This window comes from Dendrobates tinctorius, unplaced genomic scaffold, assembly GCF_039654945.1.
Source record: "Dendrobates tinctorius isolate UK_male_01 unplaced genomic scaffold, ASM3965494v1 ptg000011l, whole genome shotgun sequence".
Lineage (NCBI taxonomy): Eukaryota > Metazoa > Chordata > Amphibia > Anura > Dendrobatidae > Dendrobates > Dendrobates tinctorius.
The window spans coordinates 119014115-119038314 of NW_027361679.1; the positions used below are offsets into that span (position 1 = coordinate 119014115).

Sequence of the window (24200 nt, forward strand, 5' to 3'; positions counted from 1 at the left end):
AGCTGAATATGCATTCCCTCGTCAGATCGCAGCCGCTAAGCAGCTTGAGGCCGGGCCAGTACCGGCATGGGAGACTGGCTGGGAATCCCTGGTCCTGTTGACATTTTGAATGTTTTTTTTCCAAGCTTGCCCTTCCGAGTTTATCCTTCTTGAAAAGAACGTCAGAGATGGCACGCTTCCGTCAACGGCCATTCTAAGCTGAATATGCATGCCCTCGTCAGATCGCAGCAGCTTGAGGCCGGGCCAGTACCGGCATGGGAGACTGGCTGGGAATCCCTGGTCCTGTTGACATTTTGTACGTTTTATTTCCAAGCTTGCCCTTCCGAGTTTATCCTTCTTGAAAAAAACATCAGAGATGGCACGCTTCCGTCAACGGCCATTCTAAGCTGAATATGCATGCCCTCGTCAGATCGCAGCCGCTAAGCAGCTTGAGGCTGGGCCAGTACCGGCATGGGAGACTGGCTGGGAATCCCTGGTCCTGTTGACATTTTGTACGTTTTTTTTCCAAGCTTGCCCTTCCGAGTTTATCCTTCTTGAAAAAAACGTCAGAGATGGCACGCTTCCGTCAACGGCCATTCTAAGCTGAATATGCATGCCCTCGTCAGATCGCAGCTGCTAAGCAGCTTGAGGCCGGGCCAGTGCCGGCATGGGAGACTGGCTGGGAATCCCTGGTCCTGTTGACATTTTGTACGTTTTTTTTCCAAGCTTGCCCTTCCGAGTTTATCCTTCTTGAAAAGAACGTCAGAGATGGCACGCTTCCGTCAACGGCCATTCTAAGCTGAATATGCGTGCCCTCGTCAGATCGCAGCAGCTTGAGGCCGGGCCAGTACCAGCATGGGAGACTGGCTGGGAATCCCTGGTCCTGTTGACATTTTGTACGTTTTATTTCCAAGCTTGCCCTTCCGAGTTTATCCTTCTTGAAAAGAACGTCAGAGATGGCACACTTCCGTCAATGGCCCTTCTAAGCTGAATATGCATGCCCTCATCAGATCGCAGCCGCTAAGCAGCCAGAGGCCGGGCCAGTACCGGCATGGGAGACTGGCTGGGAATCCCTGGTCCTGTTGACATTTTGTACGTTTTTTTTCCAAGCTTGCCCTTCCGAGTTTATCCTTCTTGAAAAAAACGTCAGAGATGGCACGCTTCTGTCAACGGCCATTCTAAGCTGAATATGCCTGCCCTCGTCAGATCGCAGCCACTAAGCAGCTTGAGGCCGGGCCAGTACCGGCATGGGAGACTGGCTGGGAATCCCTGGTCCTGTTGACATTTTGTACGTTTTTTTTCCAAGCTTGCCCTTCCGAGTTTATCCTTCTTGAAAAGAACGTCAGAGATGGCACGCGTCCGTCAACGGCCATTCTAAGCTGAATATGCATTCCCTCGTCACATCGCAGCCGCTAAGCAGCCTGAAGCCGGGCCAGTACCGGCATAGGAGACTGGCTGGGAATCCCTGGTCCTGTTGACATTTTGTACATTTTTTTTCCAAGCTTGCCCTTCCGAGTTTATCCTTCTTGAAAAGAACGTCAGAGATGGCATGCTTCCGTCAACGGCCATTCTAAGATGAATATGCATGCCCTCGTCAGATCGCAGCCGCTAAGCAGCTTGAGGCTGGGCCAGTACCAGCGTGGGAGACTGGCTGGGAATCCCTGGTCCTGTTGACATTTTGTACATTTTATTTCCAAGCTTGCCCTTCCGAGTTTATCCTTCTTGAAAAGAACGTCAGAGATGGCACGCTTCCGTCAGCGGCCATTCTAAGCTGAATATGCATGCCCTCGTCAGATCGCAGCCGCTAAGCAGCTTGAGGCCGGGCCAGTACCGGCATGGGAGACTGGCTGGGAATCCCTGGTCCTGTTGACATTTTGTACGTTTTATTTCCAAGCTTGCCCTTCCGAGTTTATCCTTCTTGAAAAGAACGTCAGAGATTGCACACTTCCGTCAATGGCCATTCTAAGCTAAATATGCATGCCCTCGTCAGATCGCAGCTGCTAAGCAGCCTGAGGCCGGGCCAGTACCGGCATGGGAGACTGGCTGGGAATCCCTGGTCCTGTTAACATTTTGTACGTTTTATTTCCAAGCTTGCCCTTCCGAGTTTATCCTTCTTGAAAAAAACGTCAGAGATGGCACACTTCCGTCAACGGCCATTCTAAGCTGAATATGCATGCCCTCGTCAGATCGCAGCTGCTAAGCAGCTTGAGGCCGGGCCAGTACCGGCATGGGAGACTGGCTGGGAATCCCTGGTCCTGTTGACATTTTGTACGTTTTATTTCCAAGCTTGCCCTTCCGAGTTTATCCTTCTTGAAAAGAACGTCAGAGATGGCACACTTCCGTCAATGGCCCTTCTAAGCTGAATATGCATGCCCTCATCAGATCGCAGCCGCTAAGCTGCCGGAGGCCGGGCCAGTACCGGCATGGGAGACTGGCTGGGAATCCCTGGTCCTGTTGACATTTTGTACGTTTTTTTTCCAAGCTTGCCCTTCCGAGTTTATCCTTCTTGAAAAAAACGTCAGAGATGGCACGCTTCTGTCAACGGCCATTCTAAGCTGAATATGCCTGCCCTCGTCAGATCGCAGCCACTAAGCAGCTTGAGGCCGGGCCAGTACCGGCATGGGAGACTGGCTGGGAATCCCTGGTCCTGTTGACATTTTGTACGTTTTTTTTCCAAGCTTGCCCTTCCGAGTTTATCCTTCTTGAAAAGAACGTCAGAGATGGCACGCGTCCGTCAACGGCCATTCTAAGCTGAATATGCATTCCCTCGTCACATCGCAGCCGCTAAGCAGCTTGAGGCCGGGCCAGTACCGGCATAGGAGACTGGCTGGGAATCCCTGGTCCTGTTGACATTTTGTACATTTTTTTTCCAAGCTTGCCCTTCCGAGTTTATCCTTCTTGAAAAGAACGTCAGAGATGACACGCTTCCGTCAACGGCCATTCTAAGCTGAATATGCATGCCCTCGTCAGATCGCAGCCGCTAAGCAGCTTGAGGCCGGGCCAGTACCGGCATGGGAGACTGGCTGGGAATCCCTGGTCCTGTTGACATTTTGTACGTTTTATTTCCAAGCTTGCCCTTCCGAGTTTATCCTTCTTGAAAAGAACGTCAGAGATGGCACGCTTCCGTCAACGGCCATTCTAAGCTGAATATGCATGCCCTCGTCAGATCGCAGCCGCTAAGCAGCTTGAGGCCGGGCCAGTACCGGCATGGGAGACTGGCTGGGAATCCCTGGTCCTGTTGACATTTTGTATGTTTTTTTTCCAAGCTTGCCCTTCCGAGTTTATCCTTCTTGAAAAGAACGTCAGAGATGGCACGCGTCCGTCAACGGCCATTCTAAGCTGAATATGCATTCCCTCGTCACATCGCAGCCGCTAAGCAGCTTGAAGCCGGGCCAGTACCGGCATAGGAGACTGGCTGGGAATCCCTGGTCCTGTTGACATTTTGTACATTTTTTTTCCAAGCTTGCCCTTCCGAGTTTATCCTTCTTGAAAAGAACGTCAGAGATGGCACGCTTCCGTCAACGGCCATTCTAAGATGAATATGCATGCCCTCGTCAGATCGCAGCCGCTAAGCAGCTTGAGGCCGGGCCAGTACCAGCATGGGAGACTGGCTGGGAATCCCTGGTCCTGTTGACATTTTGTACGTTTTATTTCCAAGCTTGCCCTTCCGAGTTTATCCTTCTTGAAAAGAACGTCAGAGATGGCACGCTTCCGTCAACGGCCATTCTAAGCTGAATATGCATGCCCTCGTCAGATCGCAGCCGCTAAGCAGCTTGAGGCCGGGCCAGTACCGGCATGGGAGACTGGCTGGGAATCCCTGGTCCTGTTGACATTTTGTACGTTTTTTTTCCAAGCTTGCCCTTCCGAGTTTATCCTTCTTGAAAAGAACGTCAGAAATGGCACGCTTCCGTCAACGGCCATTCTAAGCTGAATATGCATGCCCTCGTCACATCGCAGCAGCTTGAGGCCGGGCCAGTACCGGCATGGGAGACTGGCTGGGAATCCCTGGTCCTGTTGACATTTTGTACGTTTTATTTCCAAGCTTGCCCTTCCGAGTTTATCCTTCTTGAAAAGAACGTCAGAGATGGCACGCTCCTGTCAACGGCCATTCTAAGCTGAATATGCATGCCCTTGTCAGATTGCAGCTGCTAAGCAGCTTGAGGCCGGGCCAGTACCGGCATGGGAGACTGGCTGGGAATCCCTGGTCCTGTTAACATTTTGTATGTTTTATTTCCAAGCTTGCCCTTCCGAGTTTATCCTTCTTGAAAAAAACGTCAGAGATGGCACGCTTCTGTCAACGGCCATTCTAAGCTGAATATGCATGCCCTCGTCAGATTGCAGCCGCTAAGCAGCTTGAGGCCGGGCCAGTACCGGCATGGGAGACTGGCTGGGAATCCCTGGTCCTGTTGACATTTTGTACGTTTTATTTCCAAGCTTGCCCTTCCGAGTTTATCCTTCTTGAAAAGAACGTCAGAGATGGCACACTTCCGTCAATGGCCATTCTAAGCTGAATAAGCATGCCCTTGTCAGATTGCAGCCGCTAAGCAGCTTGAGGCTGGGCCAGTACTGGCATGGGAGACTGGCTGGGAATCCCTGGTCGTGTTGACATTTTGTACGTTTTTTTTCCAAGCTTGCCCTTCCGAGTTTATCCTTCTTGAAAAGAACGTCAGAGATGGCACACTTCCGTCAATGGCCATTCTAAGCTGAATATGCATGCCCTTGTCAGATCGCAGCAGCTTGAGGCCGGGCCAGTACCGGCATGGGAGACTGGCTGGGAATCCCTGGTCCTGTTGACATTTTGTACGTTTTATTTCCAAGCTTGCCCTTCCGAGTTTATCCTTCTTGAAAAGAACGTCAGAGATTGCACACTTCCGTCAATGGCCATTCTAAGCTAAATATGCATGCCCTCGTCAGATCGCAGCTGCTAAGCAGCCTGAGGCCGGGCCAGTACCGGCATGGAAGACTGGCTGGGAATCCCTGGTCCTGTTGACATTTTGTACGTTTTTTTTCCAAGCTTGCCCTACCGAGTTTATCCTTCTTGAAAAAAACGTCAGAGATGGCACGCTTGCGTCAACGGCCATTCTAAGCTGAATATGCCTGCCCTCGTCAGATCGCAGCCGCTAAGCAGCTTGAGGCCGGGGCAGTACTGGCATGGGAGACTGGCTGGGAATCCCTGGTCCTGTTGACATTTTGTACGTTTTTTTCCAAGCTTGCCCTTCCGAGTTTATTCTTCTTGAAAAAAACGTCAGAGATGGCACGCTTCCGTCAACGGCCATTCTAAGCTGAATATGCATGCCCTCGTCAGATCGCAGCCGCTAAGCAGCTTGAGGCCGGGCCAGTACCGGCATGGGAGACTGGCTGGGAATCCCTGGTCCTGTTGACATTTTGTACGTTTTATTTCCAAGCTTGCCCTTCCGAGTTTATCCTTCTTGAAAAGAACGTCAGAGATGGCACGCTTCTGTCAACGGCCATTCTAAGCTGAATATGCATTCCCTCGTCAGATCGCAGCCGCTAAGCAGCTTGAGGCCGGGCCAGTACCGGCATGGGAGACTGGCTGGGAATCCCTGGTCCTGTTGACATTTTGAATGTTTTTTTTCCAAGCTTGCCCTTCCGAGTTTATCCTTCTTGAAAAGAACGTCAGAGATGGCACGCTTCCGTCAACGGCCATTCTAAGCTGAATATGCATGCCCTCGTCAGATCGCAGCAGCTTGAGGCCGGGCCAGTACCGGCATGGGAGACTGGCTGGGAATCCCTGGTCCTGTTGACATTTTGTACGTTTTATTTCCAAGCTTGCCCTTCCGAGTTTATCCTTCTTGAAAAAAACGTCAGAGATGGCACGCTTCCGTCAACGGCCATTCTAAGCTGAATATGCATGCCCTCGTCAGATCGCAGCCGCTAAGCAGCTTGAGGCTGGGCCAGTACCGGCATGGGAGACTGGCTGGGAATCCCTGGTCCTGTTGACATTTTGTACGTTTTTTTTCCAAGCTTGCCCTTCCGAGTTTATCCTTCTTGAAAAAAACGTCAGAGATGGCACGCTTCCGTCAACGGCCATTCTAAGCTGAATATGCATGCCCTCGTCAGATCGCAGCTGCTAAGCAGCTTGAGGCCGGGCCAGTGCCGGCATGGGAGACTGGCTGGGATTCCCTGGTCCTGTTGACATTTTGTACGTTTTTTTTCCAAGCTTGCCCTTCCGAGTTTATCCTTCTTGAAAAGAACGTCAGAGATGGCACGCTTCCGTCAACGGCCATTCTAAGCTGAATATGCATGCCCTCGTCAGATCGCAGCAGCTTGAGGCCGGGCCAGTACCAGCATGGGAGACTGGCTGGGAATCCCTGGTCCTGTTGACATTTTGTACGTTTTATTTCCAAGCTTGCCCTTCCGAGTTTATCCTTCTTGAAAAGAACGTCAGAGATGGCACACTTCCGTCAATGGCCCTTCTAAGCTGAATATGCATCCCCTCATCAGATCGCAGCCGCTAAGCAGCCAGAGGCCGGGCCAGTACCGGCATGGGAGACTGGCTGGGAATCCCTGGTCCTGTTGACATTTTGTACGTTTTTTTTCCAAGCTTGCCCTTCCGAGTTTATCCTTCTTGAAAAAAACGTCAGAGATGGCACGCTTCTGTCAACGGCCATTCTAAGCTGAATATGCCTGCCCTCGTCAGATCGCAGCCACTAAGCAGCTTGAGGCCGGGCCAGTACCGGCATGGGAGACTGGCTGGGAATCCCTGGTCCTGTTGACATTTTGTACGTTTTTTTTCCAAGCTTGCCCTTCCGAGTTTATCCTTCTTGAAAAGAACGTCAGAGATGGCACGCGTCCGTCAACGGCCATTCTAAGCTGAATATGCATTCCCTCGTCACATCGCAGCCGCTAAGCAGCTTGAAGCCGGGCCAGTACCGGCATAGGAGACTGGCTGGGAATCCCTGGTCCTGTTGACATTTTGTACATTTTTTTTCCAAGCTTGCCCTTCCGAGTTTATCCTTCTTGAAAAGAACGTCAGAGATGGCACGCTTCCGTCAACGGCCATTCTAAGATGAATATGCATGCCCTCGTCAGATCGCAGCCGCTAAGCAGCTTGAGGCTGGGCCAGTACCAGCATGGGTGACTGGCTGGGAATCCCTGGTCCTGTTGACATTTTGTACGTTTTATTTCCAAGCTTGCCCTTCCGAGTTTATCCTTCTTGAAAAGAACGTCAGAGATGGCATGCTTCCGTCAACGGCCATTCTAAGCTGAATATGCATGCCCTCGTCAGATCGCAGCCGCTAAGCAGCTTGAGGCCGGGCCAGTACCGGCATGGGAGACTGGCTGGGAATCCCTGGTCCTGTTGACATTTTGTACGTTTTATTTCCAAGCTTGCCCTTCCGAGTTTATCCTTCTTGAAAAGAACGTCAGAGATTGCACACTTCCGTCAATGGCCATTCTAAGCTAAATATGCATGCCCTCGTCAGATCGCAGCTGCTAAGCAGCCTGAGGCCGGGCCAGTACCGGCATGGGAGACTGGCTGGGAATCCCTGGTCCTGTTAACATTTTGTACGTTTTATTTCCAAGCTTGCCCTTCCGAGTTTATCCTTCTTGAAAAAAACGTCAGAGATGGCACACTTCCGTCAACGGCCATTCTAAGCTGAATATGCATGCCCTCGTCAGATCGCAGCTGCTAAGCAGCTTGAGGCCGGGCCAGTACCGGCATGGGAGACTGGCTGGGAATCCCTGGTCCTGTTGACATTTTGTACGTTTTATTTCCAAGCTTGCCCTTCCGAGTTTATCCTTCTTGAAAAGAACGTCAGAGATGGCACACTTCCGTCAATGGCCCTTCTAAGCTGAATATGCATGCCCTCATCAGATCGCAGCCGCTAAGCAGCCGGAGGCCGGGCCAGTACCGGCATGGGAGACTGGCTGGGAATCCCTGGTCCTGTTGACATTTTGTACGTTTTTTTTCCAAGCTTGCCCTTCCGAGTTTATCCTTCTTGAAAAAAACGTCAGAGATGGCACGCTTCTGTCAACGGCCATTCTAAGCTGAATATGCCTGCCCTCGTCAGATCGCAGCCACTAAGCAGCTTGAGGCCGGGCCAGTACCGGCATGGGAGACTGGCTGGGAATCCCTGGTCCTGTTGACATTTTGTACGTTTTTTTTCCAAGCTTGCCCTTCCGAGTTTATCCTTCTTGAAAAGAACGTCAGAGATGGCACGCGTCCGTCAACGGCCATTCTAAGCTGAATATGCATTCCCTCGTCACATCGCAGCCGCTAAGCAGCTTGAGGCCGGGCCAGTACCGGCATAGGAGACTGGCTGGGAATCCCTGGTCCTGTTGACATTTTGTACATTTTTTTTCCAAGCTTGCCCTTCCGAGTTTATCCTTCTTGAAAAGAACGTCAGAGATGACACGCTTCCGTCAACGGCCATTCTAAGCTGAATATGCATGCCCTCGTCAGATCGCAGCCGCTAAGCAGCTTGAGGCCGGGCCATTACCGGCATGGGAGACTGGCTGGGAATCCCTGGTCCTGTTGACATTTTGTACGTTTTATTTCCATGCTTGCCCTTCCGAGTTTATCCTTCTTGAAAAGAACGTCAGAGATGGCACGCTTCCGTCAACGGCCATTCTAAGCTGAATATGCATGCCCTCGTCAGATCGCAGCCGCTAAGCAGCTTGAGGCCGGGCCAGTACCGGCATGGGAGACTGGCTGGGAATCCCTGGTCCTGTTGACATTTTGTATGTTTTTTTTCCAAGCTTGCCCTTCCGAGTTTATCCTTCTTGAAAAGAACGTCAGAGATGGCACGCGTCCGTCAACGGCCATTCTAAGCTGAATATGCATTCCCTCGTCACATCGCAGCCGCTAAGCAGCTTGAAGCCGGGCCAGTACCGGCATAGGAGACTGGCTGGGAATCCCTGGTCCTGTTGACATTTTGTACATTTTTTTTCCAAGCTTGCCCTTCCGAGTTTATCCTTCTTGAAAAGAACGTCAGAGATGGCACGCTTCCGTCAACGGCCATTCTAAGATGAATATGCATGCCCTCGTCAGATCGCAGCCGCTAAGCAGCTTGAGGCCGGGCCAGTACCAGCATGGGAGACTGGCTGGGAATCCCTGGTCCTGTTGACATTTTGTACGTTTTATTTCCAAGCTTGCCCTTCCGAGTTTATCCTTCTTGAAAAGAACGTCAGAGATGGCACGCTTCCGTCAACGGCCATTCTAAGCTGAATATGCATGCCCTCGTCAGATCGCAGCCGCTAAGCAGCTTGAGGCCGGGCCAGTACCGGCATGGGAGACTGGCTGGGAATCCCTGGTCCTGTTGACATTTTGTACGTTTTTTTTCCAAGCTTGCCCTTCCGAGTTTATCCTTCTTGAAAAGAACGTCAGAGATGGCACGCTTCCGTCAACGGCCATTCTAAGCTGAATATGCATGCCCTCGTCACATCGCAGCAGCTTGAGGCCGGGCCAGTACCGGCATGGGAGACTGGCTGGGAATCCCTGGTCCTGTTGACATTTTGTACGTTTTATTTCCAAGCTTGCCCTTCCGAGTTTATCCTTCTTGAAAAGAACGTCAGAGAGGGCACGCTCCTGTCAACGGCCATTCTAAGCTGAATATGCATGCCCTTGTCAGATTGCAGCTGCTAAGCAGCTTGAGGCCGGGCCAGTACCGGCATGGGAGACTGGCTGGGAATCCCTGGTCCTGTTAACATTTTGTATGTTTTATTTCCAAGCTTGCCCTTCCGAGTTTATCCTTCTTGAAAAAAACGTCAGAGATGGCACGCTTCTGTCAACGGCCATTCTAAGCTGAATATGCATGCCCTCGTCAGATTGCAGCCGCTAAACAGCTTGAGGCCGGGCCAGTACCGGCATGGGAGACTGGCTGGGAATCCCTGGTCCTGTTGACATTTTGTACGTTTTATTTCCAAGCTTGCCCTTCCGAGTTTATCCTTCTTGAAAAGAACGTCAGAGATGGCACACTTCCGTCAATGGCCATTCTAAGCTGAATATGCATGCCCTTGTCAGATTGCAGCCGCTAAGCAGCTTGAGGCTGGGCCAGTACTGGCATGGGAGACTGGCTGGGAATCCCTGGTCGTGTTGACATTTTGTACGTTTTTTTTCCAAGCTTGCCCTTCCGAGTTTATCCTTCTTGAAAAGAACGTCAGAGATGGCACACTTCCGTCAATGGCCATTCTAAGCTGAATATGCATGCCCTTGTCAGATCGCAGCAGCTTGAGGCCGGGCCAGTACCGGCATGGGAGACTGGCTGGGAATCCCTGGTCCTGTTGACATTTTGTACGTTTTATTTCCAAGCTTGCCCTTCCGAGTTTATCCTTCTTGAAAAGAACGTCAGAGATTGCACACTTCCGTCAATGGCCATTCTAAGCTAAATATGCATGCCCTCGTCAGATCGCAGCTGCTAAGCAGCCTGAGGCCGGGCCAGTACCGGCATGGAAGACTGGCTGGGAATCCCTGGTCCTGTTGACATTTTGTACGTTTTTTTTCCAAGCTTGCCCTACCGAGTTTATCCTTCTTGAAAAAAACGTCAGAGATGGCACGCTTCCGTCAACGGCCATTCTAAGCTGAATATGCCTGCCCTCGTCAGATCGCAGCCGCTAAGCAGCTTGAGGCCGGGGCAGTACTGGCATGGGAGACTGGCTGGGAATCCCTGGTCCTGTTGACATTTTGTACGTTTTTTTCCAAGCTTGCCCTTCCGAGTTTATTCTTCTTGAAAAAAACGTCAGAGATGGCACGCTTCCGTCAACGGCCATTCTAAGCTGAATATGCATGCCCTCGTCAGATCGCAGCCGCTAAGCAGCTTGAGGCCGGGCCAGTACCGGCATGGGAGACTGGCTGGGAATCCCTGGTCCTGTTGACATTTTGTACGTTTTATTTCCAAGCTTGCCCTTCCGAGTTTATCCTTCTTGAAAAGAACGTCAGAGATGGCACGCTTCTGTCAACGGCCATTCTAAGCTGAATATGCATTCCCTCGTCAGATCGCAGCCGCTAAGCAGCTTGAGGCCGGGCCAGTACCGGCATGGGAGACTGGCTGGGAATCCCTGGTCCTGTTGACATTTTGAATGTTTTTTTTCCAAGCTTGCCCTTCCGAGTTTATCCTTCTTGAAAAGAACGTCAGAGATGGCACGCTTCCGTCAACGGCCATTCTAAGCTGAATATGCATGCCCTCGTCAGATCGCAGCAGCTTGAGGCCGGGCCAGTACCGGCATGGGAGACTGGCTGGGAATCCCTGGTCCTGTTGACATTTTGTACGTTTTATTTCCAAGCTTGCCCTTCCGAGTTTATCCTTCTTGAAAAAAACATCAGAGATGGCACGCTTCCGTCAACGGCCATTCTAAGCTGAATATGCATGCCCTCGTCAGATCGCAGCCGCTAAGCAGCTTGAGGCTGGGCCAGTACCGGCATGGGAGACTGGCTGGGAATCCCGGGTCCTGTTGACATTTTGTACGTTTTTTTTCCAAGCTTGCCCTTCCGAGTTTATCCTTCTTGAAAAAAACGTCAGAGATGGCACGCTTCCGTCAACGGCCATTCTAAGCTGAATATGCATGCCCTCGTCAGATCGCAGCTGCTAAGCAGCTTGAGGCCGGGCCAGTGCCGGCATGGGAGACTGGCTGGGAATCCCTGGTCCTGTTGACATTTTGTACGTTTTTTTTCCAAGCTTGCCCTTCCGAGTTTATCCTTCTTGAAAAGAACGTCAGAGATGGCACGCTTCCGTCAACGGCCATTCTAAGCTGAATGTGCATGCCCTCGTCAGATCGCAGCAGCTTGAGGCCGGGCCAGTACCAGCATGGGAGACTGGCTGGGAATCCCTGGTCCTGTTGACATTTTGTACGTTTTATTTCCAAGCTTGCCCTTCCGAGTTTATCCTTCTTGAAAAGAACGTCAGAGATGGCACACTTCCGTCAATGGCCCTTCTAAGCTGAATATGCATGCCCTCATCAGATCGCAGCCGCTAAGCAGCCAGAGGCCGGGCCAGTACCGGCATGGGAGACTGGCTGGGAATCCCTGGTCCTGTTGACATTTTGTACGTTTTTTTTCCAAGCTTGCCCTTCCGAGTTTATCCTTCTTGAAAAAAACGTCAGAGATGGCACGCTTCTGTCAACGGCCATTCTAAGCTGAATATGCCTGCCCTCGTCAGATCGCAGCCACTAAGCAGCTTGAGGCCGGGCCAGTACCGGCATGGGAGACTGGCTGGGAATCCCTGGTCCTGTTGACATTTTGTACGTTTTTTTTCCAAGCTTGCCCTTCCGAGTTTATCCTTCTTGAAAAGAACGTCAGAGATGGCACGCGTCTGTCAACGGCCATTCTAAGCTGAATATGCATTCCCTCGTCACATCGCAGCCGCTAAGCAGCTTGAAGCCGGGCCAGTACCGGCATAGGAGACTGGCTGGGAATCCCTGGTCCTGTTGACATTTTGTACATTTTTTTTCCAAGCTTGCCCTTCCGAGTTTATCCTTCTTGAAAAGAACGTCAGAGATGGCACGCTTCCGTCAACGGCCATTCTAAGATGAATATGCATGCCCTCGTCAGATCGCAGCCGCTAAGCAGCTTGAGGCTGGGCCAGTACCAGCATGGGAGACTGGCTGGGAATCCCTGGTCCTGTTGACATTTTGTACGTTTTATTTCCAAGCTTGCCCTTCCGAGTTTATCCTTCTTGAAAAGAACGTCAGAGATGGCACGCTTCCGTCAACGGCCATTCTAAGCTGAATATGCATGCCCTCGTCAGATCGCAGCCGCTAAGCAGCTTGAGGCCGGGCCAGTACCGGCATGGGAGACTGGCTGGGAATCCCTGGTCCTGTTGACATTTTGTATGTTTTTTTTCCAAGCTTGCCCTTCCGAGTTTATCCTTCTTGAAAAGAACGTCAGAGATGGCACGCGTCCGTCAACGGCCATTATAAGCTGAATATGCATTCCCTCGTCACATCGCAGCCGCTAAGCAGCTTGAAGCCGGGCCAGTACCGGCATAGGAGACTGGCTGGGAATCCCTGGTCCTGTCGACATTTTGTACATTTTTTTTCCAAGCTTGCCCTTCCGAGTTTATCCTTCTTGAAAAGAACGTCAGAGATGGCACGCTTCCGTCAACGGCCATTCTAAGATGAATATGCATGCCCTCGTCAGATCGCAGCCGCTAAGCAGCTTGAGGCCGGGCCAGTACCAGCATGGGAGACTGGCTGGGAATCCCTGGTCCTGTTGACATTTTGTACGTTTTATTTCCAAGCTTGCCCTTCCGAGTTTATCCTTCTTGAAAAGAACGTCAGAGATGGCACGCTTCCGTCAACGGCCATTCTAAGCTGAATATGCATGCCCTCGTCAGATCGCAGCCGCTAAGCAGCTTGAGGCCGGGCCAGTACCGGCATGGGAGACTGGCTGGGAATCCCTGGTCCTGTTGACATTTTGTACGTTTTTTTTCCAAGCTTGCCCTTCCGAGTTTATCCTTCTTGAAAAGAACGTCAGAGATGGCACGCTTCCGTCAACGGCCATTCTAAGCTGAATATGCATGCCCTCGTCACATCGCAGCAGCTTGAGGCCGGGCCAGTACCGGCATGGGAGACTGGCTGGGAATCCCTGGTCCTGTTGACATTTTGTACGTTTTATTTCCAAGCTTGCCCTTCCGAGTTTATCCTTCTTGAAAAGAACGTCAGAGATGGCACGCTCCTGTCAACGGCCATTCTAAGCTGAATATGCATGCCCTTGTCAGATTGCAGCTGCTAAGCAGCTTGAGGCCGGGCCAGTACCGGCATGGGAGACTGGCTGGGAATCCCTTGTCCTGTTAACATTTTGTATGTTTTATTTCCAAGCTTGCCCTTCCGAGTTTATCCTTCTTGAAAAAAACGTCAGAGATGGCACGCTTCTGTCAACGGCCATTCTAAGCTGAATATGCATGCCCTCGTCAGATTGCAGCCGCTAAGCAGCTTGAGGCCGGGCCAGTACCGGCATGGGAGACTGGCTGGGAATCCCTGGTCCTGTTGACATTTTGTACGTTTTATTTCCAAGCTTGCCCTTCCGAGTTTATCCTTCTTGAAAAGAACGTCAGAGATGGCACACTTCCGTCAATGGCCATTCTAAGCTGAATATGCATGCCCTTGTCAGATTGCAGCCGCTAAGCAGCTTGAGGCTGGGCCAGTACTGGCATGGGAGACTGGCTGGGAATCCCTGGTCGTGTTGACATTTTGTACGTTTTTTTTCCAAGCTTGCCCTTCCGAGTTTATCCTTCTTGAAAAGAACGTCAGAGATGGCACACTTCCGTCAATGGCCATTCTAAGCTGAATATGCATGCCCTTGTCAGATCGCAGCAGCTTGAGGCCGGGCCAGTACCGGCATGGGAGACTGGCTGGGAATCCCTGGTCCTGTTGACATTTTGTACGTTTTATTTCCAAGCTTGCCCTTCCGAGTTTATCCTTCTTGAAAAGAACGTCAGAGATTGCACACTTCCGTCAATGGCCATTCTAAGCTAAATATGCATGCCCTCGTCAGATCGCAGCTGCTAAGCAGCCTGAGGCCGGGCCAGTACCGGCATGGAAGACTGGCTGGGAATCCCTGGTCCTGTTGACATTTTGTACGTTTTTTTTCCAAGCTTGCCCTACCGAGTTTATCCTTCTTGAAAAAAACGTCAGAGATGGCACGCTTCCGTCAACGGCCATTCTAAGCTGAATATGCCTGCCCTCGTCAGATCGCAGCCGCTAAGCAGCTTGAGGCCGGGGCAGTACTGGCATGGGAGACTGGCTGGGAATCCCTGGTCCTGTTGACATTTTGTACGTTTTTTTCCAAGCTTGCCCTTCCGAGTTTATTCTTCTTGAAAAAAACGTCAGAGATGGCACGCTTCCGTCAACGGCCATTCTAAGCTGAATATGCATGCCCTCGTCAGATCGCAGCCGCTAAGCAGCTTGAGGCCGGGCCAGTACCGGCATGGGAGACTGGCTGGGAATCCCTGGTCCTGTTGACATTTTGTACGTTTTATTTCCAAGCTTGCCCTTCCGAGTTTATCCTTCTTGAAAAGAACGTCAGAGATGGCACGCTTCTGTCAACGGCCATTCTAAGCTGAATATGCATTCCCTCGTCAGATCGCAGCCGCTAAGCAGCCTGAGGCCGGGCCAGTACCGGCATGGGAGACTGGCTGGGAATCCCTGGTCCTGTTGACATTTTGAATGTTTTTTTTCCAAGCTTGCCCTTCCGAGTTTATCCTTCTTGAAAAGAACGTCAGCGATGGCACGCTTCCGTCAACGGCCATTCTAAGCTGAATATGCATGCCCTCGTCAGATCGCAGCAGCTTGAGGCCGGGCCAGTACCGGCATGGGAGACTGGCTGGGAATCCCTGGTCCTGTTGACATTTTGTACGTTTTATTTCCAAGCTTGCCCTTCCGAGTTTATCCTTCTTGAAAAAAACGTCAGAGATGGCACGCTTCCGTCAACGGCCATTCTAAGCTGAATATGCATGCCCTCGTCAGATCGCAGCCGCTAAGCAGCTTGAGGCTGGGCCAGTACCGGCATGGGAGACTGGCTGGGAATCCCTGGTCCTGTTGACATTTTGTACGTTTTTTTTCCAAGCTTGCCCTTCCGAGTTTATCCTTCTTGAAAAAAACGTCAGAGATGGCACGCTTCCGTCAACGGCCATTCTAAGCTGAATATGCATGCCCTCGTCAGATCGCAGCTGCTAAGCAGCTTGAGGCCGGGCCAGTGCCGGCATGGGAAACTGGCTGGGAATCCCTGGTCCTGTTGACATTTTGTACGTTTTTTTTCCAAGCTTGCCCTTCCGAGTTTATCCTTCTTGAAAAGAACGTCAGAGATGGCACGCTTCCGTCAACGGCCATTCTAAGCTGAATATGCATGCCCTCGTCAGATCGCAGCAGCTTGAGGCCGGGCCAGTACCAGCATGGGAGACTGGCTGGGAATCCCTGGTCCTGTTGACATTTTGTACGTTTTATTTCCAAGCTTGCCCTTCCGAGTTTATCCTTCTTGAAAAGAACGTCAGAGATGGCACACTTCCGTCAATGTCCCTTCTAAGCAGAATATGCATGCCCTCATCAGATCGCAGCTGCTAAGCAGCCAGAGGCCGGGCCAGTACCGGCATGGGAGACTGGCTGGGAATCCCTGGTCCTGTTGACATTTTGTACGTTTTTTTTCCAAGCTTGCCCTTCCGAGTTTATCCTTCTTGAAAAAAACGTCAGAGATGGCACGCTTCTGTCAACGGCCATTCTAAGCTGAATATGCCTGCCCTCGTCAGATCGCAGCCACTAAGCAGCTTGAGGCCGGGCCAGTGCCGGCATGGGAGACTGGCTGGGAATCCCTGGTCCTGTTGACATTTTGTACGTTTTTTTTCCAAGCTTGCCCTTCCGAGTTTATCCTTCTTGAAAAGAACGTCAGAGATGGCACGCGTCCGTCAACGGCCATTCTAAGCTGAATATGCATTCCCTCGTCACATCGCAGCCGCTAAGCAGCTTGAAGCCGGGCCAGTACCGGCATAGGAGACTGGCTGGGAATCCCTGGTCCTGTTGACATTTTGTACATTTTTTTTCCAAGCTTGCCCTTCCGAGTTTATCCTTCTTGAAAAGAACGTCAGAGATGGCACGCTTCCGTCAACGGCCATTCTAAGATGAATATGCATGCCCTCGTCAGATCGCAGCCGCTAAGCAGCTTGAGGCTGGGCCAGTACCAGCATGGGAGACTGGCTGGGAATCCCTCGTCCTGTTGACATTTTGTACGTTTTATTTCCAAGCTTGCCCTTCCGAGTTTATCCTTCTTGAAAAGAACGTCAGAGATGGCACGCTTGCGTCAACGGCCATTCTAAGCTGAATATGCATGCCCTCGTCAGATCGCAGCCGCTAAGCAGCTTGAGGCCGGGCCAGTACCGGCATGGGAGACTGGCTGGGAATCCCTGGTCCTGTTGACATTTTGTACGTTTTATTTCCAAGCTTGCCCTTCCGAGTTTATCCTTCTTGAAAAGAACGTCAGAGATTGCACACTTCCGTCAATGGCCATTCTAAGCTAAATATGCATGCCCTCGTCAGATCGCAGCTGCTAAGCAGCCTGAGGCCGGGCCAGTACCGGCATGGGAGACTGGCTGGGAATCCCTGGTCCTGTTAACATTTTGTACGTTTTATTTCCAAGCTTGCCCTTCCGAGTTTATCCTTCTTGAAAAAAACGTCAGAGATGGCACACTTCCGTCAACGGCCATTCTAAGCTGAATATGCATGCCCTCGTCAGATCGCAGCTGCTAAGCAGCTTGAGGCCGGGCCAGTACCGGCATGGGAGACTGGCTGGGAATCCCTGGTCCTGTTGACATTTTGTACGTTTTATTTCCAAGCTTGCCCTTCCGAGTTTATCCTTCTTGAAAAGAACGTCAGAGATGGCACACTTCCGTCAATGGCCCTTCTAAGCTGAATATGCATGCCCTCATCAGATCGCAGCCGCTAAGCAGCCGGAGGCCGGGCCAGTACCGGCATGGGAGACTGGCTGGGAATCCCTGGTCCTGTTGACATTTTGTACGTTTTTTTTCCAAGCTTGCCCTTCCGAGTTTATCCTTCTTGAAAAAAACGTCAGAGATGGCACGCTTCTGTCAACGGCCATTCTAAGCTGAATATGCCTGCCCTCGTCAGATCGCAGCCACTAAGCAGCTTGAGGCCGGGCCAGTACCGGCATGGGAGACTGGCTGGGAATCCCTGGTCCTGTTGACATTTTGTACGTTTTTTTTCCAAGCTTGCCCTTCCGAGTTTATCCTTCTTGAAAAGAACGTCAGAGATGGCACGCGTCCGTCAACGGCCATTCTAAGCTGAATATGCATTCCCTCGTCACATTGCAGCCGCTAAGCAGCTTGAGGCCGGGCCAGTACCGGCATAGGAGACTGGCTGGGAATCCCTGGTCCTGTTGACATTTTGTACATTTTTTTTCCAAGCTTGCCCTTCCGAGTTTATCCTTCTTGAAAAGAACGTCAGAGATGACACGCTTCCGTCAACGGCCATTCTAAGCTGAATATGCATGCCCTCGTCAGATCGCAGCCGCTAAGCAGCTTGAGGCCGGGCCAGTACCGGCATGGGAGACTGGCTGGGAATCCCTGGTCCTGTTGACATTTTGTACGTTTTATTTCCAAGCTTGCCCTTCCGAGTTTATCCTTCTTGAAAAGAACGTCAGAGATGGCACGCTTCCGTCAACGGCCATTCTAAGCTGAATATGCATGCCCTCGTCAGATCGCAGCCGCTAAGCAGCTTGAGGCCGGGCCAGTACCGGCATGGGAGACTGGCTGGGAATCCCTGGTCCTGTTGACATTTTGTATGTTTTTTTTCCAAGCTTGCCCTTCCGAGTTTATCCTTCTTGAAAAGAACGTCAGAGATGGCACGCGTCCGTCAACGGCCATTCTAAGCTGAATATGCATTCCCTCGTCACATCGCAGCCGCTAAGCAGCTTGAAGCCGGGCCAGTACCGGCATAGGAGACTGGCTGGGAATCCCTGGTCCTGTTGACATTTTGTACATTTTTTTTCCAAGCTTGCCCTTCCGAGTTTATCCTTCTTGAAAAGAACGTCAGAGATGGCACGCTTCCGTCAACGGCCATTCTAAGCTGAATATGCATTCCCTCGTCACATCGCAGCCGCTAAGCAGCTTGAGGCCGGGCCAGTACCGGCATAGGAGACTGGCTGGGAATCCCTGGTCCTGTTGACATTTTGTACGTTTTTTTTCCAAGCTTGCCCTTCCGAGTTTATCCTTCTTGAAAAAAACGTCAGAGATGGCACGCTTCTGTCAACGGCCATTCTAAGCTGAATATGCCTGCCCTCGTCAGATCGCAGCCACTAAGCAGCTTGAGGCCGGGCCAGTACCGGCATGGGAGACTGGCTGGGAATCCCTGGTCCTGTTGACATTTTGTACGTTTTTTTTCCAAGCTTGCCCTTCCGAGTTTATCCTTCTTGAAAAGAACGTCAGAGATGGCACGCGTCCGTCAACGGCCATTCTAAGCTGAATATGCATTCCCTCGTCACATCGCAGCCGCTAAGCAGCTTGAGGCCGGGCCAGTACCGGCATAGGAGACTGGCTGGGAATCCCTGGTCCTGTTGACATTTTGTACGTTTTTTTTCCAAGCTTGCCCTTCCGAGTTTATCCTTCTTGAAAAGAACGTCAGAGATGGCACACTTCCGTCAATGGCCATTCTAAGCTGAATATGCATGCCCTTGTCAGATCGCAGCAGCTTGAGGCCGGGCCAGTACCGGCATGGGAGACTGGCTGGGAATCCCTGGTCCTGTTGACATTTTGTACGTTTTATTTCCAAGCTTGCCCTTCCGAGTTTATCCTTCTTGAAAAGAACGTCAGAGATTGCACACTTCCGTCAATGGCCATTCTAAGCTAAATATGCATGCCCTCGTCAGATCGCAGCTGCTAAGCAGCCTGAGGCCGGGCCAGTACCGGCATGGAAGACTGGCTGGGAATCCCTGGTCCTGTTGACATTTTGTACGTTTTTTTTCCAAGCTTGCCCTACCGAGTTTATCCTTCTTGAAAAAAACGTCAGAGATGGCACGCTTCTGTCAACGGCCATTCTAAGCTGAATATGCCTGCCCTCGTCAGATCGCAGCCGCTAAGCAGCTTGAGGCCGGGGCAGTACTGGCATGGGAGACTGGCTGGGAATCCCTGGTCCTGTTGACATTTTGTACGTTTTTTTCCAAGCTTGCCCTTCCGAGTTTATTCTTCTTGAAAAAAACGTCAGAGATGGCACGCTTCCGTCAACGGCCATTCTAAGCTGAATATGCATGCCCTCGTCAGATCGCAGCCGCTAAGCAGCTTGAGGCCGGGCCAGTACCGGCATGGGAGACTGGCTGGGAATCCCTGGTCCTGTTGACATTTTGTACGTTTTATTTCCAAGCTTGCCCTTCCGAGTTTATCCTTCTTGAAAAGAACGTCAGAGATGGCACGCTTCTGTCAACGGCCATTCTAAGCTGAATATGCATTCCCTCGTCAGATCGCAGCCGCTAAGCAGCTTGAGGCCGGGCCAGTACCGGCATGGGAGACTGGCTGGGAATCCCTGGTCCTGTTGACATTTTGAATGTTTTTTTTCCAAGCTTGCCCTTCCGAGTTTATCCTTCTTGAAAAGAACGTCAGAGATGGCACGCTTCCGTCAACGGCCATTCTAAGCTGAATATGCATGCCCTCGTCAGATCGCAGCAGCTTGAGGCCGGGCCAGTACCGGCATGGGAGACTGGCTGGGAATCCCTGGTCCTGTTGACATTTTGTACGTTTTATTTCCAAGCTTGCCCTTCCGAGTTTATCCTTCTTGAAAAAAACGTCAGAGATGGCACGCTTCCGTCAACGGCCATTCTAAGCTGAATATGCATGCCCTCGTCAGATCGCAGCCGCTAAGCAGCTTGAGGCTGGGCAAGTACCGGCATGGGAGACTGGCTGGGAATCCCTGGTCCTGTTGACATTTTGTACGTTTTTTTTCCAAGCTTGCCCTTCCGAGTTTATCCTTCTTGAAAAAAACGTCAGAGATGGCACGCTTCCGTCAACGGCCATTCTAAGCTGAATATGCATGCCCTCGTCAGATCGCAGCTGCTAAGCAGCTTGAGGCCGGGCCAGTGCCGGCATGGGAGACTGGCTGGGATTCCCTGGTCCTGTTGACATTTTGTACGTTTTTTTTCCAAGCTTGCCCTTCCGAGTTTATCCTTCTTGAAAAGAACGTCAGAGATGGCACGCTTCCGTCAACGGCCATTCTAAGCTGAATATGCATGCCCTCGTCAAATCGCAGCAGCTTGAGGCCGGGCCAGTACCAGCATGGGAGACTGGCTGGGAATCCCTGGTCCTGTTGACATTTTGTACGTTTTATTTCCAAGCTTGCCCTTCCGAGTTTATCCTTCTTGAAAAGAACGTCAGAGATGGCACACTTCCGTCAATGGCCCTTCTAAGCTGAATATGCATGCCCTCATCAGATCGCAGCCGCTAAGCAGCCAGAGGCCGGGCCAGTACCGGCATGGGAGACTGGCTGGGAATCCCTGGTCCTGTTGACATTTTGTACGTTTTTTTTCCAAGCTTGCCCTTCCGAGTTTATCCTTCTTGAAAAAAACGTCAGAGATGGCACGCTTCTGTCAACGGCCATTCTAAGCTGAATATGCCTGCCCTCGTCAGATCGCAGCCACTAAGCAGCTTGAGGCCGGGCCAGTACCGGCATGGGAGACTGGCTGGGAATCCCTGGTCCTGTTGACATTTTGTACGTTTTTTTTCCAAGCTTGCCCTTCCGAGTTTATCCTTCTTGAAAAGAACGTCAGAGATGGCACGCGTCCGTCAACGGCCATTCTAAGCTGAATATGCATTCCCTCGTCACATCGCAGCCGCTAAGCAGCTTGAAGCCGGGCCAGTACCGGCATAGGAGACTGGCTGGGAATCCCTGGTCCTGTGTACATTTTTTTTCCAAGCTTGCCCTTCCGAGTTTATCCTTCTTGAAAAGAACGTCAGAGATGGCACGCTTCCGTCAACGGCCATTCTAAGATGAATATGCATGCCCTCGTCAGATCGCAGCCGCTAAGCAGCTTGAGGCTGGGCCAGTACCAGCATGGGAGACTGGCTGGGAATCCCTGGTCCTGTTGACATTTTGTACGTTTTATTTCCAAGCTTGCCCTTCCGAGTTTATCCTTCTTGAAAAGAACGTCAGAGATGGCACACTTCCGTCAACGGCCATTCTAAGCTGAATATGCATGCCCTCGTCAGATCGCAGCCGCTAAGCAGCTTGAGGCCGGGCCAGTACCGGCATGGGAGACTGGCTGGGAATCCCTGGTCCTGTTGACATTTTGTACGTTTTATTTCCAAGCTTGCCCTTCCGAGTTTATCCTTCTTGAAAAGAACGTCAGAGATTGCACACTTCCGTCAATGGCCATTCTAAGCTAAATATGCATGCCCTCGTCAGATCGCAGCTGCTAAGCAGCCTGAGGCCGGGCCAGTACCGGCATGGGAGACTGGCTGGGAATCCCTGGTCCTGTTAACATTTTGTACGTTTTATTTCCAAGCTTGCCCTTCCGAGTTTATCCTTCTTGAAAAAAACGTCAGAGATGGCACACTTCCGTCAACGGCCATTCTAAGCTGAATATGCATGCCCTCGTCAGATCGCAGCTGCTAAGCAGCTTGAGGCCGGGCCAGTACCGGCATGGGAGACTGGCTGGGAATCCCTGGTCCTGTTGACATTTTGTACGTTTTATTTCCAAGCTTGCCCTTCCGAGTTTATCCTTCTTGAAAAGAACGTCAGAGATGGCACACTTCCGTCAATGGCCCTTCTAAGCTGAATATGCATGCCCTCATCAGATCGCAGCCGCTAAGCAGCCGGAGGCCGGGCCAGTACCGGCATGGGAGACTGGCTGGGAATCCCTGGTCCTGTTGACATTTTGTACGTTTTTTTTCCAAGCTTGCCCTTCCGAGTTTATCCTTCTTGAAAAAAACGTCAGAGATGGCACGCTTCTGTCAACGGCCATTCTAAGCTGAATATGCCTGCCCTCGTCAGATCGCAGCCACTAAGCAGCTTGAGGCCGGGCCAGTACCGGCATGGGAGACTGGCTGGGAATCCCTGGTCCTGTTGACATTTTGTACGTTTTTTTTCCAAGCTTGCCCTTCCGAGTTTATCCTTCTTGAAAAGAACGTCAGAGATGGCACGCGTCCGTCAACGGCCATTCTAAGCTGAATATGCATTCCCTCGTCACATCGCAGCCGCTAAGCAGCTTGAGGCCGGGCCAGTACCGGCATAGGAGACTGGCTGGGAATCCCTGGTCCTGTTGACATTTTGTACATTTTTTTTCCAAGCTTGCCCTTCCGAGTTTATCCTTCTTGAAAAGAACGTCAGAGATGACACGCTTCCGTCAACGGCCATTCTAAGCTGAATATGCATGCCCTCGTCAGATCGCAGCCGCTAAGCAGCTTGAGGCCGGGCCAGTACCGGCATGGGAGACTGGCTGGGAATCCCTGGTCCTGTTGACATTTTGTACGTTTTATTTCCATGCTTGCCCTTCCGAGTTTATCCTTCTTGAAAAGAACGTCAGAGATGGCACGCTTCCGTCAACGGCCATTCTAAGCTGAATATGCATGCCCTCGTCAGATCGCAGCCGCTAAGCAGCTTGAGGCCGGGCCAGTACCGGCATGGGAGACTGGCTGGGAATCCCTGGTCCTGTTGACATTTTGTATGTTTTTTTTCCAAGCTTGCCCTTCCGAGTTTATCCTTCTTGAAAAGAACGTCAGAGATGGCACGCGTCCGTCAACGGCCATTCTAAGCTGAATATGCATTCCCTCGTCACATCGCAGCCGCTAAGCAGCTTGAAGCCGGGCCAGTACCGGCATAGGAGACTGGCTGGGAATCCCTGGTCCTGTTGACATTTTGTACATTTTTTTTCCAAGCTTGCCCTTCCGAGTTTATCCTTCTTGAAAAGAACGTCAGAGATGGCACGCTTCCGTCAACGGCCATTCTAAGATGAATATGCATGCCCTCGTCAGATCGCAGCCGCTAAGCAGCTTGAGGCCGGGCCAGTACCAGCATGGGAGACTGGCTGGGAATCCCTGGTCCTGTTGACATTTTGTACGTTTTATTTCCAAGCTTGCCCTTCCGAGTTTATCCTTCTTGAAAAGAACGTCAGAGATGGCACGCTTCCGTCAACGGCCATTCTAAGCTGAATATGCATGCCCTCGTCAGATCGCAGCCGCTAAGCAGCTTGAGGCCGGGCCAGTACCGGCATGGGAGACTGGCTGGGAATCCCTGGTCCTGTTGACATTTTGTACGTTTTTTTTCCAAGCTTGCCCTTCCGAGTTTATCCTTCTTGAAAAGAACGTCAGAGATGGCACGCTTCCGTCAACGGCCATTCTAAGCTGAATATGCATGCCCTCGTCACATCGCAGCAGCTTGAGGCCGGGCCAGTACCGGCATGGGAGACTGGCTGGGAATCCCTGGTCCTGTTGACATTTTGTACGTTTTATTTCCAAGCTTGCCCTTCCGAGTTTATCCTTCTTGAAAAGAACGTCAGAGAGGGCACGCTCCTGTCAACGGCCATTCTAAGCTGAATATGCATGCCCTTGTCAGATTGCAGCTGCTAAGCAGCTTGAGGCTGGGCCAGTACCAGCATGGGAGACTGGCTGGGAATCCCTGGTCCTGTTAACATTTTGTATGTTTTATTTCCAAGCTTGCCCTTCCGAGTTTATCCTTCTTGAAAAAAACGTCAGAGATGGCACGCTTCTGTCAACGGCCATTCTAAGCTGAATATGCATGCCCTCGTCAGATTGCAGCCGCTAAGCAGCTTGAGGCCG

At 51.4% G+C, this 24200-nt stretch overlaps 8 pseudogenes; all 8 read left to right on the top strand.

Moving 5' to 3' along the window:
* Positions 1-1144: 1144 nt before the first annotated feature.
* On the top strand, positions 1145-1263 carry LOC141057060 (5S ribosomal RNA; annotated as a pseudogene).
* Positions 1264-2124: 861 nt separating this feature from the next.
* On the top strand, positions 2125-2243 carry LOC141055739 (5S ribosomal RNA; annotated as a pseudogene).
* A 273-nt stretch (positions 2244-2516) lies between these two features.
* LOC141057066 (5S ribosomal RNA) lies at positions 2517-2635 on the top strand (annotated as a pseudogene).
* A 273-nt stretch (positions 2636-2908) lies between these two features.
* LOC141052783 (5S ribosomal RNA) lies at positions 2909-3027 on the top strand (annotated as a pseudogene).
* Positions 3028-3104: 77 nt separating this feature from the next.
* LOC141052786 (5S ribosomal RNA) lies at positions 3105-3223 on the top strand (annotated as a pseudogene).
* Positions 3224-3692: 469 nt separating this feature from the next.
* On the top strand, positions 3693-3811 carry LOC141052789 (5S ribosomal RNA; annotated as a pseudogene).
* Positions 3812-5048: 1237 nt separating this feature from the next.
* Positions 5049-5167, top strand: LOC141057980 (5S ribosomal RNA; annotated as a pseudogene).
* A 76-nt stretch (positions 5168-5243) lies between these two features.
* On the top strand, positions 5244-5362 carry LOC141052794 (5S ribosomal RNA; annotated as a pseudogene).
* Positions 5363-24200: the final 18838 nt, after the last annotated feature.